The sequence below is a fragment of the Corvus kubaryi genome, unplaced genomic scaffold (genome assembly GCF_017639235.1).
Source record: "Corvus kubaryi isolate FWS band 111438036 unplaced genomic scaffold, C.kubaryi_AGA036_p1.0 37308, whole genome shotgun sequence".
NCBI lineage: Eukaryota > Metazoa > Chordata > Aves > Passeriformes > Corvidae > Corvus > Corvus kubaryi.
In genome coordinates, this window is record NW_024581096.1 from 8,721,334 (window position 1) to 8,742,939 (window position 21,606).

General features: G+C 39.3%; 1 long non-coding RNA gene across 1 annotated transcript; it reads right to left on the bottom strand.

The window, feature by feature from the left end:
• Positions 1-1,650: 1,650 nt before the first annotated feature.
• LOC121665048 lies at positions 1,651-14,857 on the bottom strand. Its single transcript, XR_006016207.1, has 3 exons — positions 14,715-14,857; positions 5,960-5,965; positions 1,651-1,662 (listed from the first exon to the last, which is right to left on the bottom strand). It is a non-coding gene; the product is annotated as an uncharacterized LOC121665048 (long non-coding RNA).
• Positions 14,858-21,606: the final 6,749 nt, after the last annotated feature.

Consider the following 21,606-nt stretch of genomic DNA (forward strand, 5'->3'; position numbering starts at 1 on the left):
GCTCTCTCTCGTTTCCGGCGCTGGGACAGGTGGCTGCAGGGCCCGAGTGGGGGCCAGCGGGCCCAGCCAGGCCCTGCTTGGGCCAGGCCGGGCCGGGCCACGGCCATCCTGGAGCCGATGGACCTGTTCCAGCCATGGAACCCCCCCCCCCCACTGCCTTGCCGTGGGCAGCCGGAGCGGCTCGGCTCTCCCCCCTCTCCACTGCGATAAGAAAAATTCAACATTCCAGCTGCAAAGCTGCAAGGCCGAGGTGAGAGTAACCCTTTTATTGCTGTGAAGAGCTGAAAACCTGAGGGAAGAGAGAGAGGAGATGCTTAAAGCTGAAATTCTGTTGTGAAGCTATGATATATCAGAGTATCCTGCTGTAATTTCATAAAGATATGGGGGATGGAGTGTTCAATTCGTGAGCAGAAGCACCTGCGTTGAGATAGGCAGATGCTGACGCAGCTGTAATTTCATGAGAAGTTTGGACAGGAAGAGATGAACCAGATGAGGACTTTTGCTCCAAATGGGAAAGGAGAAAACCTCAGTTCCTAGAGATGCTCCCAGAGATAGTCCTAACGATGAAGATGATGAAGACCCTTTGCTCCCAGGGAAGGAGAAGGGCCTCTGTTTTTGTTTCTGAATGGCTCAACCTTAAAATTGTACCCCAAAAAACTTCAAGAGTGGACCCTCGAAAGCAGTTGCGGGAAAAGCTGCAAGTCGGGGGAAAGGACTCACACGCAGGCAGAGAGACTCCTCTTCCTAAATGGACTGAACAATATTTGGAATTGGGCGGCTGTCTCGTTGTGATAATGTTTTCATAGCATGAGCAAGAAGAGACTTCTCTTTCTAAATGGACTGAACAAGGTTATTATGGAAGTGATAAACAGACTGAACATCTTAAGGGTTGTCTTTGAACATTGTCAGTGGGAGAAGGGAAGAAGGTGGGGGGAGGAGGAGAGTTCTGAAGGTGGTATAATTTTTTTTTCCCTCTTTTAGGTCTGTTAATAAACTTCTTTATATTCTTTCAAGTTTGGTGCCTGTTTTGCATTTCTCCTAATTCTTATCTCACAGCAGATAAACAGTAATGAGTATTTTGGACCAAACCACTACATCACTTTATTTAAACTTTTGGCTTTGTATTGCACACCAATTTCCATCATTTCAGGAAGACTGTATAGCAAAAGTTAGTATTTCTTGCTCACCATGAGAGAGAACTTACACTTTGATTTCAGGCACATTTGGGATAGATCTGTTTACTGGTTTCAAGGAAAAATCTTGAATATATCATATTAAGTAAATAAAATAGAACACCTATAGAACCAATAGAATGCTATTTGTTAAATTTGCTGAGTATTTTCTTATTCCATGTTAGTCTGGTTTGCACAGCATCACATCTTTTCACTATCTTCATACATGTCAAAATATAAAAGAGAGCATAATTTCCAATATGCAGTCACTGAGTTCTAGAGTATTTTGGTTAACTCTACAGGATTTTTTAACATAAAATACATTAAAAACACATGAGTCTATTATTGTATAAGAGTCAAAGCCAGATTTCTGAGGCTATTGTCTTTTATGCTATGTTGGCACAAACCTAGGTATTACTCTAACTACAACCCTATTGCAAAGCACTTCCAGAGGCAACATCAATATCATTTTGGATGACAAATGACTTTTCTTAAAACGCCTCTCATTGAGCCAATGACATATTAATTCTTAAATCTTAAAATCCGTTTCTTCACAAATGTATCTTTTTTAACACTGTTGTTTTGCCTACAGGAATAGGGCTATTATTGAAGTGAACTGGCATGTTTGTTAGCTGAATTTCCATTTACTGACACAGCAGTGCCTCACTAAGTCCTAGGGAACTTTCTGACACTGAAAAAGCAGAGACCTTTACGGGTAGCCCTCTCCTCTGGTTACCTGCTTTCTGGACTCCAGAGTCTGGGAAGAGATGCTATTTTTAATCAGTTTTCATGCCCTAATCCAAGAAGAAACATTTCCCTTTTTTTTAAATTATTTTTTTGAGTATGCATTAGTTATGCTAGTTTTTAGCAAAGAGACTAAGCTAGATAAAAAGCAATTTATTGCCAAGTACACTGAGTATTTGGCACCAGCTACCCTAACCAACAAATTTTGTGTTGAGCTGTTAAATAATCTCTTGTCCTACTTCTCCATATGTGAGCCTAGAAATACCTATCTGAGATTATCCTTTTCAGATGTAATCTTCAGTGACCCAAAATAATGAGAGAGAAACATTGTCTTTCTGATTCCTGGGGCCTTTATTCTTCCTTGTCCCCAGATAACATCTTCTTGAGTTCATACGTCAGTAACTGTTTTCCATAGATTCAAATAATCATAGGATCTTCCTAAACCAAGGAAAAAAAGTTCACACTGTAGGGGTAGCACAAACATCCAACACTGAAATGTATTTAAATTCTCTGTACTATTCTTAGCCTTCAAGTGATATTCTGAACAGCTCTACAGCCTCTAAAGGAAATGCTTCATTATTTCTTTGATGGTTGCCAGCTGTCCACTACTGTCTTTACTACCCTGTAGGTAACTACATACAGAAAATTAAAAAAAAAAAAAAACAAACAAAAAAATCCAAACAACAAAATAGAGACAAAATATAGAGAGTGACAATGACATTCTCAATCAAAGCAGAATAGGCATTTTGTGTTCCAACTTCACAATGAACAGAGTACTCAGAAGCACTGAAAATTTATAACTTATTTTATCCTTTTCTTAAAAGCACCACCCCGCTAATAATATACACATTATAAAAGGTTTTAGCCGTATGCTAAAATCCAGCTAGAAATAAATACAGTGATAGACAGTACACAAATTAAAAACAGTCTGAAATAGTATCCATGTAATAACTACATGCTAAATGCAATTTTTCTTAGTTCTTTTAAATTGTAACTCCTATGCAAACCATAAGCATGGCACATCTGCTAATCCTTGTATTTTTCTATCCTAATCTATAGGAGGTTTTATACAGAGTTCAAAACCACAACAGCTCAGTGCTTCACTGTATAATGTCACTGTGCCTGTGCTTTGCACTGCTTCACCAAAGAGTGTTTCATCCCTAAATAAGGAACCTCCTTCATCTGAGTTATATGCAACAAATTATGATGCCTTAGACTATGTTGTTCCTCAATGACATGAACTAAGGTTCCCACAACAAGGTAATGGAGGTCTTTTCCTAAAGGCAGTGGACCCTAAACCATATCTTTACTTTTTACTTTCTAACTGAAAATAAAACGTGGTGGTGGTACTGTCATAAATGAAAGGTAAAGGAAATACTCCATATTTCTCTGAATGGGAAATGGGAAGCTGCAAGAATTCAGGCTCCCATCTGCACCCCATCATGACTGGCAAACAATTCTGCAATTTTTCACTGCAGCTGCAGCCAACCCTGAAAAAATATTCTCATATTTAACAAGTTTGCAAAATTACAATTCACAACCAATTGCTCTGTTTGGCTGCCCAAATAGGCCATCTGGGTTTGCAGATACAGTCAAAATCAAATGGTTGAAGTTGATAAAGTTTTCAAAATATATTTCCAATAATCAAAAATATTTAGTAACATCACCTTTGTTGTCTTCTTCTGGAATTAATCTCTGCAATGAACTCTTTCCTTGATGCTCCTGGTTGTGAATATATTTTCAGAAACAAGAGACATTTACTAACCTGAGGTAGAGTTGTCAAAACCTATATGATCATATGGTCTTGTAATGGAAAACAGAAAAATTGCTCATGTCCTTGTAATTGACTGGGGAAGAAAACACTTGGTAGGGTCCTAAAAGCTAAATTTAAATTTAAAGCCCCTCCAATTAACATTATTTTTGCATATTTTTTTCTCTTAATCACTGATATCATTCAGAAAGTTTTTCCCCTCTTTAGCTGAAGATACTTTCTTTAAATCACACAAGAGAGTAGTTATGTGTGAAATAGAATTGGTTTCTCTTCAGTTTTCAGAGGTCAGTAATAACATAACGTAATAGGAAAATCTACAGTGAAGAATCCAAATTCTGATAAACAAAACAGAGTCTTCCTATGCCAAAGGCAGTCAGAGGATGCACAAATGGTTCACTGACCATAATGGGAGATCCTCCATCAGACATCAGTGGTTCAGCAGCAATTTTCTGCATTTAATGGATATTGATAAATGAGACTTCCTGTTAATGAGCTGTTTGAAAATAACTTGCAACTGTGCAGCATCCCAGCTATCTAGCAACACTAAGGCACCTGGTTCCAGAGAGTGCAGACAAGTGCGTCCAAGGAGAATCTGTCACTTGAATGGGATCTTTGTAGATCTGACTGGGTTCCTTCTGAAGGAAGGAATCACACACTGTGCTTAAAGGCAGCTAAAACTGACACAAATCTTTGTCTTTTAGAAAAGTTACACTGATCTGAAGCCATGTCTTTTCACATGGACAGCTTGGAACAGACCCAGAAACTATATAAAGCACATCATAGCCAACGAAAGCCTCACATCTATAATCTTCAAAGACTCATAAAACTGGAGCAAATGATTCATAGTTCCTATTGCTGCATCCTAATCATGCACAACTCACAGTCCTACGTGGTTTGGGAGCAAAGTGGAACTTCACAGTCGTGAACAAGTTGCGCTTAAAGAGTTTGAATTTATTCAAGCCCTAAACTTGTATCTCAAATGTTGTAGTTTTGATTGCAAACCCACACTCCTTCAACAAATATAATGAAAGAATTTGCATGAGAGCCCCCAAGCCAAACTGAACTGTTTCAGACTGCTACAGTGTGATATACACGGTGCTGCCTGAGCTTTCTGTTCTTCACAGCAAAAAGTAGGAGGCAGATACAGAAACGATGGAGGGTAACATTCAGCTCTGAATATCCCAGAGGTCATTACTTGCCAGGCCATCTCAGCTGCTGAATCAAAGTACCTAAGACATCTCTGGCAACTCACCAATCTTTTATTCCAGAAGGGGTAAAAACCCCTCACTTTTGTTACTTTAAATTCCAGATTACATAAAAATAGCTCTGATGAAAAAGGAAATAAAGAGGACGTAATCTCACCCTAATTTTTCCCTTTCTTGTATTTAAATTTGCCTTTCCTTTAATGGAGACAAAGTATGTTAGCCCATCTGAAATTAAGCTACCTGGCATGAAGCCAAATATTTAATAGCCTGAAATGAAGCCAAATTGTTTCCTTCTTTTTTTGCATCTCTCTTCTATCTGCTTTTATCGTCTTGATTGGATCAAAGCCAATAAACTAATATTAAAATATTTCCAGCTACTCAAGATGTCTATTGGAAAACACCTCCTGTGACTGACAGAACAACATACAACATGGGAATAATATCCTGAACTTCTCAGAGGGAAATTAAAAGCATCTTTTTAAAACTGAAAAATTACTTGTTAGCTAAGAGTCCTACTTGAGAGTCATCTTATTTTCACAGACTGGGAGATGATCGTAAACTGTGAATAAACTCAATAAAAAATAGTAATTTTGTTCACCTCTCCATTCCTCTGGCTGTGAACTGTGAGTCAGATCATCTGTCTTCCCCTGGACTGCTGAATAAGTGGAGTAACATTAGCTCTGACCACACATAAATGAATATACAGCATAACTCAAAATAATACAATATCCAAGGAAAACTGCCAGCTACTGATTTTCTATAGTTAATAATATTTATAGTCGAAGACAAACTGAAATCCCCTTGGATACAAACCCAGGGAGTATTATTCCATTAGTGTCAAATCCACTTTCCTTTGAAATCACCTGATAAAATCAAAGTAGACTTGGACCTATCATAGCATTAACGTGTCACTTCTTTTTCAGACCAGAAGGATTATACAATGGAAAGATGACTTCCCACCACCTCCCCCAGGCTCCCACCACCAAACTTAGTAATTTTCATGTTCTAAAACATACTGCTAAGTCCCACAGACATTATCCAGGACATAAATATAAACCTTAATGAACAATGCACTGATGTATGAGAAGACTAATTAAATGAGTTACTAAACTAAACGTGTTTTACACAGCATAATGGCACCATCAGAAGTTCCTGTGCTTTCAGATACTCAGAAATTTACCATATTCATCTCAGTTTTTAAATATTGTTTTCTTGCCTTTGATTTTAAAAATAAAACAAAATAATGATATGATGTCATTGACGATAGTTGTTTTTAAATAGGTTTGGCAGTTTGCTTATAAGCTACAACTTGCTTTTAAGTTACAACTCTCATTGTCAGAAATATAATCAAATTCCCTTAAAATACTGCCTGTAACTGAGTGAGAAAATGTCTGTGGAATCTATTTAGGTCAAGATTATTTGAAGATATGACTAAATAGGCATATTAGCGTCATATAGCTATCATTCTAAGAACAGCTTCTTTTTGAAGTTGACTGGAAGCACATATTTAACTCCCTGGTATGGTATAACTCACAGTAAATTAAGTATTCTTCTCCTTAAGGTATAGATTTCCTTTCTCAGCTAAGCATTAACCTTACACACAGAACCAGTAAATATATTTTAATATAGTATCACAGTCTCTTCATCTTAATAAAGTGCTAACTCCAACTTGTAAACATTCTTTCTTAAAATAAATAAATAGAAGTAGGTCATGGCATGTTCTCTTCTCTAGAGTTAATAGAGAACTCACAAGCATTGATGACTGCTTCCCTCATTGTTGATGGATATAGTACTTCTGTTCGTAGGAAAGTCTTAAAATTTTTAATACAAAATACAACTGCACAGAAATTTTAGTGTCTGCCAAATTTTACCTAGTCAAACTTTTTTATGATTCAACCACAGAAGGCAACCAACCCTTTACCTTACTACATCAACCTACTTACACTCATCTGATATAACCTCACAGATACCATTCGTCCCTGTTTACCTTTGAACATCCAAAAATTTATCTGCATCACCTCCCGGTATTACTTAAAATTTGCATTTCTCTAAATTTTGTTCTTCATGGAAACTCTGAATTCACTGAAGGATAAAACAACCCCAATCATTATGTCTTGTAGCACCTTGAGTCAGTGTCAGAGACTGAAATATTATAGTTTATGACTTAAACATTTTCATGAAGGACTTACAGCAAAACTGTATTACAAAAGCTGGAGAGAAGACTACCACAGCCTGAATGGGGCTCTGAGAGGCCCTGGACTCTCACTGATGAAGATAAGATAAAGTAACAACTCAGGGCTGGAGATATTCACAGAGCACAAGCTTAACATCTCCAAGGTGGAGACCACAGCCCCCTGGCTGTCAGCTGCCAGGCTCACACAGACTCTCCACCAAAGGGTGGGGGAAGAGAGGCTTTGAGTGTGTGGGGGCAAAGCCTCTGGTGAGATGCAGTGACTGCCCATCCTCCACTGTGCAGAGGAGCCCAGCTGAGGGACCGCTTCACCAGGGAGAAGCTGCATCCACATGAAGGACAGAGGGGATGACACGGCCCATCAAAGGCCCCCCCAAAGGGGTCCCCAGACCCTGCACCAGAGATGATGCAACAAATCCACAGTGTTGCAAGGGACAGTGTCAAACTGGCCCCCTACAGGGGAGACACGTGGGCGTTCCCAACTGCCCAAAGCGTATATGAATCCACAGGATTCTGTACTCTTCGGTGTGTGGCGGCCTGTGGCGGTGACAGGGGACCCTCACCACCAGCAGACCAGATGGAGGGGAGCAACGAGAGGTCATTGGGACCCCTGGAAGGGTGATATGCTTCCATCTAACCCCTATCACCTCTCCCTATACCCCCAACCCCCCCCTCCCAAACACTTCTTTCTCAATTTCTTTCATTCTTTCTTTCTTTTCTCTGTCTCTTTGCCTCTTTTACTATTAAATAAAATACATCTTTTTTTTTTTTTTCCGGCACCAACATGTAAGCTCGTTTGATTTTAATCTCAGTTTTGGGTATATTTTGAACCTCCAAAGTTCTTTCCAGTTTATACACAGAGACTTAATTTTCTTTGCTCTTCTGGGTTTAAACCGGATTGCAAGAGTCAGTAAATGCAAGCATTTTACAAATGAGCTCTAGACAATATTACCTCACTCAAAGAACCCTTACAAAGGAATAGTAGACAACATTGCCTCTATTGGAATGCTGAAAGAGGGCAATATGGGGAATTTGTGACAGTAAGGTGGGCAACAGGCATACAGCTGGCCAGTGGAAAGGGTGATAAAAGCAGGCAATTCTATCCCAAGTAATTCCAATTCTTTCTGGTGAAAACCACAAAAACATTACCTGGGGATTACTGAATGTGCTGGTTTTGGCTGGGGTAGAGTTAATTTTCTTCCCAATATCTGGTTTGGATCCTATAGTTTTGGATTTCTACTGAAAACTGTTGGTAACACATGATGTGTTCATTATTGCTGACCAGGGCTTTCACATTGTTAAGGCCTTTTCTGCTCCTCACATCACCTCAACAGAGATTAAGCTCTGGGTGCACAACATGTTGGGAGGGGACATAGCTGGGACAGCTGACCCCGAAGGACCACAGGGATATTCCATACTACATGGCATCATGCTCAGTATATAAAGCAGGGAGGAAGTTGGCAGAAGTTCCACTGCTCAGGCATTGGCTTGGCATCAGTCAGTTGGGGGCAAACCATTATTTGCATTATTTGTCTTTATTTCCCTCTCTTTGCTATTTTCCTTTTCATTACAAACTATAATAATAATAATAATTATTATTATTACTTTAGATTTAATTTCATGCCATTTCATTCTATTCCAGTTACTAAACTGTTTTTATTTCAAACCACAAATTTTCTCACTTTTACCCTTCTGTCTTGTTTTGAAAGACAGGTGTCTGCTAAGGAAGGCAGGAGCCTCCCTTGGAATGGCCGATGCAAGCCCCCTTCCCTCCGAGTTATTGTAATTTTGAAATCAAGAGGCTTTTAGGCAAAGATGTGGGAAATAGGAATAACAGTTCTTTACTATTATATATCTATATGTGTAGAACCAGTCAAACAAACAGCAATAACTCTGGCAGTAACAGCAAACAATCCCAAACCCAGTCCCAGCCTTCTCGGCTGTCGGGCCCTTTCCCCTCGGGTGCAGTTCCGCTCGCAGCCGGCAGGGGCGCTGGCGGCTCCCGGTGAGCAGGGCAGGTGCGATGGTTCCCCCGCGGCTGCAGGGGGCGCTCCGGAGCGAGCTCGGGGAGCACGCGGCACTGGCGGCCTGGGATCCCGGGAAGGGATGGGACAAAGGAGCTTCACAAACCCCTGGGCAGCCGATCCCGGTGTCCAGCCAGACCCTTGGGAACAGCAGGCTGGAGCGGCAGGCTGGAACGGCAGGGACGAGCACAAATCCGGGCGGCAGACACGATGTATCCAAGCGGGGAAATCCCTGGAGGTCTGGGCAGGCAGAGCGAGCAGGGCTACAACGCAGCGAAGGCTCCAAGGAACGGTGGGGCAGGGCGGCCACGGCCCGGCTCCGAGTGGGGCGGGGAAGGCGGCTTTGGGATCCTGGGGTTTCTCTGGCAGAAGGAAAAGCAGCCAAAGAAGCAGCCTCCTTTTCCATCCAAACACCAGGAACTGACTGTCCACACACCCAGGTGAAACAAAAGAGTAGACAGATGCGCCAGCCAGCTCTTTTGTTTTTCTGAAGTACCAAGCAATTTGTCCCCCTAGCAACACGTATGAGGAAAATTCCTTTAACAGAAAAAAAAACCCAGGAGAACTCCTAACACCCCAATGCCTTCCAATTCTCTTCTCCCATTCCACTGAGGCAGGAATGAGCAAATAGCTGTAATGGACTCAGTTGTTCTCATGGATTAAACCACAATGCTGGGCTACAACAATAACTTTAGGAATGTGAGAGAAGTGCACACTTGCAGGTTACTGATGTGAGAGGGGCACGGTTGCAGCTCATGGGGGTTGGTATGAATGTCAGTTCATGGTGGGTGGTTAAATTGAATAATGCCATGAATGAGTAATAGTATGTGGAAATGTAGTACCTTTTTGTAGCAGCAGAGAAACTGATCCAACATTTCTATCAGATCAATAGAAATCTTTTTCCTGGAAGAATGCAAACAGTTTGCAAACAGTAGCTAATCTTGAATAAGCAATGCGTTCACACTGGATATTTCCTCAGGGTTAGCTTTAAGAACATGAGGATGGATGCCCACTTATGGTGACCAACAGCCAGGGGAAGAAAACAGCAACACAAAGATTCGTAACCACTGAATACCTCTTATTAGAGCAAGGTAGCCCTATTTATATTGCAGGCACTGACACCAGCCACCAGGCATTTAAACTCCCATTTTGAGGACAATTGGTTTGGAATGGAACACAGTGTTATTCAGGTCTTGAAGTAAATTTAGAATAATTTGATTTGTCTAAAACAATCCCCATCTTATCGTCTCTTTGCCGAAATGCTTTTCCAGGCAGGAAGAGATATAACAGAAAATAGGCTGATTTCCTATAACTTTCTATCATCTGACATTTAAGCTACCTGCCTGGAGCAATAAGGCATTCTTCACAGCTCTCACATATTCATTGTGAACTTCAAGAGATGAAATATCTTCTTTCCCTAGGCCCTGGTGTACTACAGCTCCACAGAAGATACAATTCTTCGTAATTGTTTGTGAGGGGCATGTGGCATATATGAATGACAAGTCATATCCAAGCACTGTGTGACATGCCCTTTATCCAAAGAAAATAATCAGCCCTAAGAGAATGCAGCTGGTGTAACTTCACTTAGAATATTTCAGAGGCTGAGACAACCTAATCACTTCTGTATCAAAATTGTTATAAAACACTAATGTGTGGAATGATCATAATTTCAAATTCCTTTTCCTGATGTGCTTCAAATCACAGACCTTACATTGTACAAAAAGAAGCATTTACACATCTTCTTTTCAAAACCACCCCCCCTACCCTCATCCTATTCCTATCAGAGAGCACTAAAATCTGAAAGATTAAATATGATTCATAGCCCTGTAACAGGAAACCAAACATAATTTTCAACACTGGCATGCTGAGGTTGCTGCTGTTCTTTCCTTTGTAAATGACTAAACCTTAGTACACAAGTTTCAAGGGTTCTTGAATGTGAATACAAAGAAATTAATCAAAATTAACTGCAGCATAAGAACCATTAAAAAAAGTAGATGCTAAAGAAGAAAGTTCCTTTGAAATACATTAAATTTTGGGCAGTGAATGCAGACAGCTAGGGTACATATTTATATTCACACTGAAGTATGCAAAACTTGCTAGGTAATTCAAAGCAAAAAATCTCAGGCTGGGAGAGAATCATATTAACAGACATTTACAGGAATTCACTCAGTTGCAGACACTCAGGCAGCAGGATCTCCTGGTGAGAGCCACTTTATCCTTTTATAGCCATGGAGTCCCTTTATGCAACCAAGGGGTACATTAAACATAGATGTGGCACTTATAAAACAGAATTACATAACTGTACACTGACTAAACTCTCAGGTTTTGATAATTTCTATCCACTAGAGGAGAAACACTACTGAATTCAATGGACATTTTTTTTCTGAATAAAAATATTAGGGTTTGACTCTCATACCCAGTCTCAAGTAAAACATATTTAAAACGTGAAGACTAAGATGAAGGAAAACAGCCAGGTTCTGATTGTTGAATCTACCACTCATATATAAAAAAAGATGCCCAATTTCCACTCAAAATATCACAAAAAAAGAAGCAGACAGGGAAGTGAAAGCAATATACAGTTGTAAATTTATTGTATTCCCTTGGAGTCAGCTTTGCTTGGCAACCTGCACTGCTTTTGAGGATCTTGGGGGAAACCTGCAGGTTGTAGAGAGGTTCTGCAGGGACTCTTGCCAAATTAGACTTCTCTCACTGAACTCAGAGTGGTTTGAGAAACTCATTAAAAAATCAAAAGCTTCCTAACGTATTTGTTTATGTTGACAGCCCCGTTCAAATATAGGTGATGTGTTTAAAGAAATTTGCTGTAAATTCTTTCAGTAGAAGAAATGCACTCGCTTCAGTGATCTTGCAGCTCCTGTCCCAGCGCACTTATGCTTCCAACTTCAGAGCAGTACTGCAAAAAACCCCACACAACCAAATGCATCAAATAAACATGGTTTGCAACAGCAGAATCTTATCAAAAACCACAGACTGTTAACATTCTGAGTGGAATGTTCTGTCTCACACATAGTTTCTTTGTACCACACCAACTCTTCCAGCTTTATACAGGCTCATATGCAACATTTTAGAAGTAGAACGAAAGACATGTTCTTGCACTCAGGACACAGGGAAGTGATCCTACCCAGCTTTGTGGAACACGAGGCAGCATTCCAGAGGAAGACACTTTCTTTACCACATCTAGTTTCAAAATACAAGAGAGCTGCAGAGGGGAACCTAACACTGCTTTATTTTCTCGGACGGCCAGGCAATGGTTTTTTGATAAGAAATAACTCCCAGAGCCGGAACAGCCAAGTATTTTCTACTGTGCATTTTAATATTTTCAAAATGAAGACTTCAGCAATAATCTGACTTGATTTCTTGAGTCTGAATCAAGAGTTAGAGACTATTGCATCTCCACTGTGAAGCTCATAGAAGCATGCGCATAAAATGAGCCCACACTTACGAAATAATAATACAGTAATAACATACATGCATATATGTACATTAGAGCACTATCTACTCTTGGCAGCTAATACTGCATTTAATAAGGCTAAATTCCATATCATGTAAATGATGCAAGATATGACAGCATGTTCAAGTTTTATCAGTACTTCCAATTTTAAACAACAAAAAATAAAAAGAGGCTAAGTTTTTGCAGGGAAAGGATTACAGCCCAAGCTAGACAAATATTTGTCCCCAGATTAATGTAGATAATAAACCAAGGAGAGAAATAATGAGAATAGGTATTGATTAGCATCCTGGAGACAAGCAAATTCAAGGGAAAGTGAGGAGTCCTAGCAGTCAAGCTGAGTAAAATCTAGCAGAAAGAAAATTAAGAAAAACCAGATGTACATCAACCACAAGCACCAGAGAAAATAGAACTTTGTCTTATGCCAAGTAGTGCAAACAACAGCATTCTGGCTACTATCCAAGAAGGAAAATATTTTATCTTAAACAGAATTGGGATCCTAGGAGAAAGCAATCAAGAGGACAATTAAAATTCTGAGACAATGATTGGCTTCTGAAAGGTACCCTGGCTGCCTGCAATAGTAGAAAACAAACTCAGTAACCTAAAAAACCCCCTTCAGTTCCATGTTTCTTGATAAACAGGTGTTTTATAACAATTGATGGCCACACTAACTCCAAGAAGAGTTAGGTTTGTTGTTCTGAGGCACTGCTATTGCCTGTACACAAGAGCAAGACAAATGGAATAGGACGTGCCTGATTTCCACATGAACCCAGCCCAACAGTACAGTGCTTATCATCTGTGTCCTTGGATATGGATAACATCTGTGTCCTTGCAGTATTACACAGAAGTCCAAGACTCTGAAATTGCACCTATGTGCTGACTTAATATTTCCTGAACAATGGAGCTGAAGAAATGTATTTAAGTTTTAAATATGCTGAAGACATTTAAAGAGGATACATTTTGTCTTAAAATATATTTTGGAGGTCATTAGCACGTCTTTTTTTCTACAGCCATAGTCTTCATCACAGCATTCCCCAAACTATAGCAATGGAGGTCTGTCAGTCAGACCGGGGGATCCACAGTTCCTTCTGCATCTGAGAGAGGGTAACTGTTCTTGACCCCAATAGAACATTCCTGTTGCAATTCCAATCTTCTTTCCTTCTCTTCACAAACTTTAAAATGAGCCTCTCACAAGATATATTTAATTTAATGAATTGCCCTATTTCCATTTTCTGAATCTCTCCAGCTCCTCGTTTTCCAAGTGTCCTTCCCTTTGCATGACTGTAACCTAGCTGCAGTGACTGCTGGAGTTAAACATAAGGGTTTCTAAAGTAAAAGCTCATCTCAGGTAGCAAGAGAATCAGCTCAGGCAGGCAGCACCATTCTCTAAGGGTGTTTGCTGGGCCTGTTGTATTTCAATGTAAAATATATCCTGCAAACATAATTAAAGATTAAGAACATGGGCTGTTATATAGTTTGAGTAAAAAGGTGTGAATAACCGACATCTACAAAAACTTCTCAGACCAGCACTTTCAGCAGATTCTCACACAAGACTCCTGGATGGCTGACACCACCCTCCCCCTTTCTTCTTGCTCTCCCTCTGCTCCCCCTGCGGATTTTCACATAAAATAATACAATTTCACAGTTCAGTCAAATAAGAAAAATGTTCAGATGGAAAAAGTCTGTTCCCAGAAATGCAACTTATAAGACAAAACTCTTTCCATGGGGAACTCAAAGTGCACTGCCACTGCTGACTCATTTCATCTCCTGCACCTGCAAAATAAAAAGTTCCTTTATTCTGATGCCTTTCAGCATCAAAGAGGTTACAGTGCAGCCCACTATGGGCATATTTTGTTTGCTTTAAATTAGCGTGTTCAAATACTGATGTAGCTTGCAGGTTGGAGCTCAGTGCAAACTGACAGCATGGGTGCTTGTTTTACTTCCCAGATGGACTCTGCAGCCCTGCCAAGCTCCTGTCCTGCTCACACTGCTGATGTACCGCATGTGAGCAGGTCAAAGCCAGCTCAGGTATTCCTTCATATCTCTTCAATTGCAAATGACTGCAAGCTGCTGAGTTAACTATGGTAGCTGAAGAATGCAGAAAGGTGTCTAAATGAAATGCAAAGTTTCAAAGTAAATACTGTTATAAATAAAGTATGTAATTCGTGCTATTATGTATAAAACTAGAATGTAATCAGACCATGTAGAGACAGTTTCAAAATCCCTCCACCAGCTTGGCTGAGAGAAAAATTTCACACCACTAAAAGAAGTTCTCTCACAATAAGTGAGGATTCCACCCAGGTGGGGTTAGATCTTATCACCAGGACATTTGCACCATGACTACTTGATTACCACCTTCTGATATCTACATCTCATCTGATAAGGAATCGGGACATTCCGGGAACTAAAAATAACTGTTCCAGGAACCAGAGATGGCCCATCCATCAGCAGAAATGGCCCACTCATCACCCAGGATGGACAATTCATCGGACCCAGGAAAGGCTTTGTGCGGCCCAACTCCGGGACAAGAAAACTTCATGAATATGCTAAAATTACAAGAAGAATAGAATTAATTCGGACTCTACCCAAAAACTGTATAAGAAGGGACCAGCCGAAGCAGCATTCGTGAACTTGGGAGGTCTGGTGCGATACAGATCAGATCTCTGTGTGTTCACCCAGCTCCAACCCCGGGCTCGGAGCTGCTTTTCTCGATTGTGGCTTTCTGTGTGACCGATCTTTTGGCCGCGGAATAAAATCTATTTCTTTATGAAATTTAATTTGGCTGAATTTCTTTACTTCAATACTGATATGCATATATGGGTGTGTTTATCTGATGGGACTGAATTTAAAGAAGACACTCTTTCAGAAGTAGCTCACAAGACAAAAAAAAAATAGTTTTGACATTAAAGAACTGCACCATTTGAAAACATTCAAGTATATGGAGTACACTCCATATAACCCCTCTGTATTAGCCGTACAAATTTGAGTCAGATTATACCTTTCTTGTAGTTGTTTTTTTCTGTGAAGTTTACCAAACGCCATGTACTCTGCTTGCTGGAACTATTTTTCAGATCAGTCATTTATTTTATTCATTCATGTTTTCACATTTAAACTTTAAATGGGATTTTGATATTTTACAAAATGTTTAAAGCTTTAAGTAATAAAATTTTAAAGTATTTCTTTATATTAAAAATTACCAAGAACACCAGCCCAGAATTCCTTCCCTTTTTTCCCTTTACACAGAAACCCAAATAAAACCATATTGTTGTGATTGTCTGTACACTAAAAGTATTTCTAGGATAGGAAGGATGGCCCACGTTTTCAATGTCAGCTTAAAGCAATCTTATGATGGCCTGAAACTAATTATTAGAGTGTGCAGTTAAAATAAAGAAGGGAGTAGAGAAACAGACAGTCAGATACTAAGCTAAGTTACAATGTCTCCCATGAAAGGATTCACTAAAAAGCTTTAAAGCATGCAGTGTACACAGCTAAGGTACTTTAAAAAGTCCAAGTGCATCATAAACACTTATTACACCAGAGATAAGCAGTAAGAAAATGCCTGATAACATCTCCAAAACACTATTAAAAGGTGGGACAGTAGAGCTGGGGATCACTTTCTTTGGATTTTAGCTTGGCTCTATGCTGTTTCTTCAACAACGCACAGCATTATGACTATAAACACATTTTGTGGTCTATGTGACTGAGAATGTCATGTCTCTGTGTCTCCACATGCACCCGCAAACTTCAAATTTTCCCACCTCACAGACTTTACTACATTTTCAGACACTCAGAAAATCGAGACCAATTAAATTAACATAGGCAGAAAAATATAACTGTAGCAATGAATTTCCTGATTGCAGGCATGTAAATCAAACATGTATTTCTATGGATCTAGAAAAGTAATTTCATTAGAGTTTGTTGTCTGTAGAGTGTCTTGTTTCCTGGACTCACTTCTGTATACCCTTGTATTTTTATTTTTTCAGTACTAAAGATATAATAATCTAGCCTTCTATTTAGTGAAAGCAACACTGACTAAAATACATGAAAGAAAATCCTGTTTGGTAAAAAGTCAGAGATTCTCAAATCATGTCAAAATATTCAGGTCAAGTATTCCTTTCAAGAGAAAAAAGCACTTTTGCAGCCTGCGGGGGAGTACCAACCCTGAGCCTGTCTTGCTCAGCACGTGGGTTCTGCATGGCCCAACTGGGAACATGAGATTCAAAGGGGAATTCTGGTTCCCTGATGCAATGGAGTCAGCCACAGAATTTCAGTAGGTTTATAAGAGATTCAGTCTGCAAACACAAGCTTTCATTTTGCAAAAATGAGGGTTAATCTAATACTGTTACCCAAATAAAGACATATACACGTATGTATGTGTGTTGATCCTGTGGCCACAGAGCATACATGTAAGGACTGGATTAACTATTTTAAGACTTGGGGCATAAATTAATGAGGTTTCTTTCCTATGTAACCAGAAGACTAAGGAAGACAACCATTCCAGTAATCCATTATGAAGTTCCAGGAGCTCCCTACTAAAAGATTGTGAGGTGCTTAAATAGATGAATAGTATGAAATAATAATTTATCCAAAATGATTCAATTAGAAGCACCAAAGTTATAACATCTGCCATGAGCTGGTTAGCAGCCCAAAAGAGTGTAAAGAAACAGCAGCATCTGCTACTGCAATTCCTTCCAGCAACTTCTTTGCAAGTGTGACTTGCTAAAGGACAGAATCAACCAGCAGACTGTTGTAAAAGTTAGGTTTAGCCCTGCATCTTTTCACCTCTTCTTGTGTAAGGACGTGTGTAAAGATGTTATCAATTTTTGCTATTTGTTGCTTATACACAGCAGAAAGCCATGAATTTTTCATTCTACAGCTAAATTACCATCATACCACAATTACAGATTTCTCCCCAAATGCACTCTATTCTGGATTTCAACTTCCATTCACACAGTAGAAAATAAGTGCTTTTCTGCAAGGAGCTGCTATTTCAGAACTCAGTGTTCTTTACCTAAGAAGTCTGAAAGATTTTCATCTAAACAGTGCACAAAAAAAAAGAATTTCTGTACTTGTACTTCAATCATTAGTTATCAGATGTACACTTACTTGAAAACATAGATATGGCAATCAAACAAAAGTGCCGTAAAATAAAAGAATTAACTCAATGCAAGTGAAAAAAATTTCATGCAAATTAAAGTTCTAATAAATTTTTAGATCTGAAAGGACGTACAGAAATATTTTATTTGGAGGATTACCTTGACAGTAACCTTTTTCTGGTTAAAGGTATCTTATATCAAGTCTATTTTTCTGTTAACACATTGAGGTATTGAAGATTTAAGTAGCAAATATTTGTTGAACTACTGGCTCTACAACACACAAAAGAATCTAGATCAATTACAGATTTGCAATATGAGTACTAATATGCAATATATCTGGGGCCATTCACTAACAGACATCATTTTAATAATGAACTAACTGGAACTAATGAGTAAATGACAATGAAATCAATAGTCTCAGTGTGATGAAAAGCAGATACACACTTTTCACATTTGTAGTTCTTTTGCTTTTTGTATTTGTGTTGACCAGTGGATTTTTTGTGATTTTTCTTTTCTAATCATGCCAGATCCTAATTCAGTCAAGCTTTGCAGTATTTCTGCACAGACCTTATATTCAGAAATCTCAGAGCACTTACTAAAGGATGTACAGTATGCTGGTATTAATGATGATGAAATACCCATAACTTTTAGGTACATTTATCTTTCAACAGCTTTTTTCCTGTGCAAACAAGACTTAATATTATGTATTTTTCTTCAGATGATTCCAGTTCCCTTCCTCCCCACACAAGATTTGCAAACTCTGGACAGTTCCACAGGAACATGTTAGAGACAATGAGGTCTCAAGATCAGTTAAGCCCCTGTAATCTTTGTAAAAAGCAGACATGTGGATATACATTTAGAAAAATAATTAATTTTTCTCAGTCTACTGTTGCAGTCAAATCCAGCGACACTCATATGGCTGATGGGGACTGCCCTTAAAGGGAAAGTTACAGGTAAATGTAAGTACAACACAGAATCCTACTATAACTCAGTTAAGCAATCAATGAATGGAGGGACACCACATAAAAACTTTCTTTAGTTGTGGTGTTCACAGATGTACTTTTTAAATATCTGGATCAGTAATAAAATCCCCATAATCGTAGGCAATGTTTTACATTGTATCCATTCAGATCAGCATCCAGGAATGTACTTAACAGAAAGGTGTGTATGTTCATATCCTTCCTCATCAGTACAAATTGGCCCTGTTTGCAAGTTCCTGTAATCAGCTGCCTGAGCATAAATGTAGCATCACCCTCTGCTGGAAAGAGTGTCATCTACAGTTAGAGACAACTGCAAAAGCTAGATACAGAACAAAACTTAGGCACACAAATCAAAGGCTGCAAAACATCATTTTATAGATAATTATCACCTACAAAAGTGAAGATAATTGCACTGGACATTTGCAGCATTAGATTACATCCTCTAGATATCACATGATTATTGGTGAAGGTGAAAACTCTATTAATGAAATATTAATTATAAGTAATTTTTACCAATACCTTCCCTCAATCAACAATTAAGTAAAAATTTTCAGTCCTTAAAGCACATGTACAGGATTTCCACATCCTCAGAATTAAAATATTTGAACTCCTACTCCTTTATTTGCATATGTTACTGGTTAGTTTTAGTATAAGTAGAGCTGTTTGCTCTGTTTGTGATATTGAAGAGCTATGGTAAGCAGAGAACTTTTGATGGCCCTAACACAAACCTAATAAAAATTAAAAAAAAAAAAAAAAATCATTGAAAACATGAGAAAAATAGGAAAAGCCAGCTGCTCACATACCAAGGTTGAGGGAACTAAATGAGTAACAGATGGCCCAGACTACCTTTGGCCATCGAAATCATGCCCAAACAATATACTACCCAGTTGTGCAGAAGAGTGGAAAACCACACAGACTCAAGCGAAGGGAAACACATAATGGCTTGAGGGTTCTACCAATGAACTTGTTCCATGAAGCAGTGTTAATGGACCACCACCTCTCTCTGTGAATCTCTTTTGATTCAGACCTGCAAGCAATAAAAGCTGTCCACTCTCTGGAAAAATGTGAGATGAAATGGGATATGAAAACTAGTTGCATTTCTGCTGTTAAAATAATGCTATATATAAACTGATTTTGTGTTTCCATGTGGAAAAATGCATGCAGTTCTAGTCTATCTTAGAAAGAATTAGCTGTTATAGACATAGCTGCAGATATGTAATGAAAACATGCAAACAGCACAAGCATCAGGGCATATTGGAAAAAAGATGAGCATTTTTTAATGTAACTGCAAATTTTCACTTAATTTTCAGCAACTCTTGTCAATGTACTGGCCCTGCTTGTTCTCAAGTATAATGGTGCAGTGTGAGTAAAAGAGATTTAGGTATCTCACTCACTTCCTGGTACAGGTATTTCTGGGGAACATGCTAGATGACATGGTAGTGGGGGGAACCCTCGCTCAGGCTCCAGTAGGCATCAGCTGGAAATAGCAGAGGACAAGTTCAAAACAAGTATGACAAGTTCAAAACAAGTATGACAAGGTGGTTTCTACACAGCCTGCAACTAATGATGAAAGTTTTTGCCACAGGATGCTGTGGACACTAAATTTTCAATGTCTCTAAAGAGAACCCCAACTGGACAAATTTATTGAGGAATAACACAACAAAGATGATGAATTACAAAGACATGTCTGGCTTGATGAAAACACATATGACTGCATACTCTTATCCTCTTCCCGGGCTTCCCTTACTATGCAATATCACAGAATGTGTTGTTTAGAACAGCCTTTCCCTTGGCCTGGTACAGGATCACCCCATGCTCAGACTCTGTCTAGTCCTTCTGATACTTAAAACTAACCATTGCCTTTGTGGAGCACCCTGCATATCTAAATGTCTTCTGAATACACACAGCTGTGCAACTCCTCTCTCTCCCTCTCTCCTGAATCACAGAACCACAGACTTCTTTCGATTGGATAAGACCTCCGAGATCATCAAGTCCAACCTTTAACTGGAAACCACCTTGCCAACTAGACCATGGCACTAAGTGCCAGGTCAGGTGTTTCTTGAGCACCACCAGGGATGGTAACTCCACCACTTCCATGGGCAGCATGCTCCATTCCTTAACTACCCCTTCAATTAAGAAATTCTTTGTGAATTGGCCAGTGCTCTCTCAGAGCTCACCTTAGAGACAAGAGATACATGCAGCTGATGTTTCCTCATCCCTTCTTCCTCATCTCACATGCTCTCTTAGCCTTTAATTAGTCCAGTGGCTAGAGCAGTCACAAAGAGAGAAAAGACTGGATAAATTCCTTCTTGGCCTTCTAAAGGCAAGGTTAAAACATCATCAATAGATGGAGCATGAAGTACAATGCTTGCCCAAGTGCCCAAACAGTTTGTTATCGTCCCAAGCAAAGATGTATTTTCCTATCCACAAGATAATTTAGGAGTAAAACACATACTGTCTGCTGATCAGGGCAAAGCAAGAAACTGGGGCCTGAATCTCTTAAGTCAGAGGAGAATTGAGCATAGGACCCTCACATTTTGGGGAGATCTCTTCAGCTACTGAGCTGTAAACAAAGCACAAAAACAAATGCCTGCTTCTTACACCAGTTTGAAAGAGACTATCAGCTCCTTGACTCAACTTTCTGCACAGACAAACCTTACACAGCTAGCTTCAAAAGAAAATCCTGCATTGCAAACACAAGACAGAAGCGTGGTCCTGGACAGCGAAACAAAGAGCTTTCTGACATCTCTAGGACTCTCCCTTCCTGGAGAGTTCCCAGTTGTCAAGCTTAGGGAAGATTTGAATCCTCTCTTTCAGTCTCTTATTCCAGACTGGGCTGCCATTTGTCTCTCTTTCTTTTTCTTCCTTTAAAAAAAAAAAATTTTGACCACATGACAGAAAACTAATAAATAAAATTGAAGCTGTTACACATATCTTACCATAAGAGTGAAGAAAAA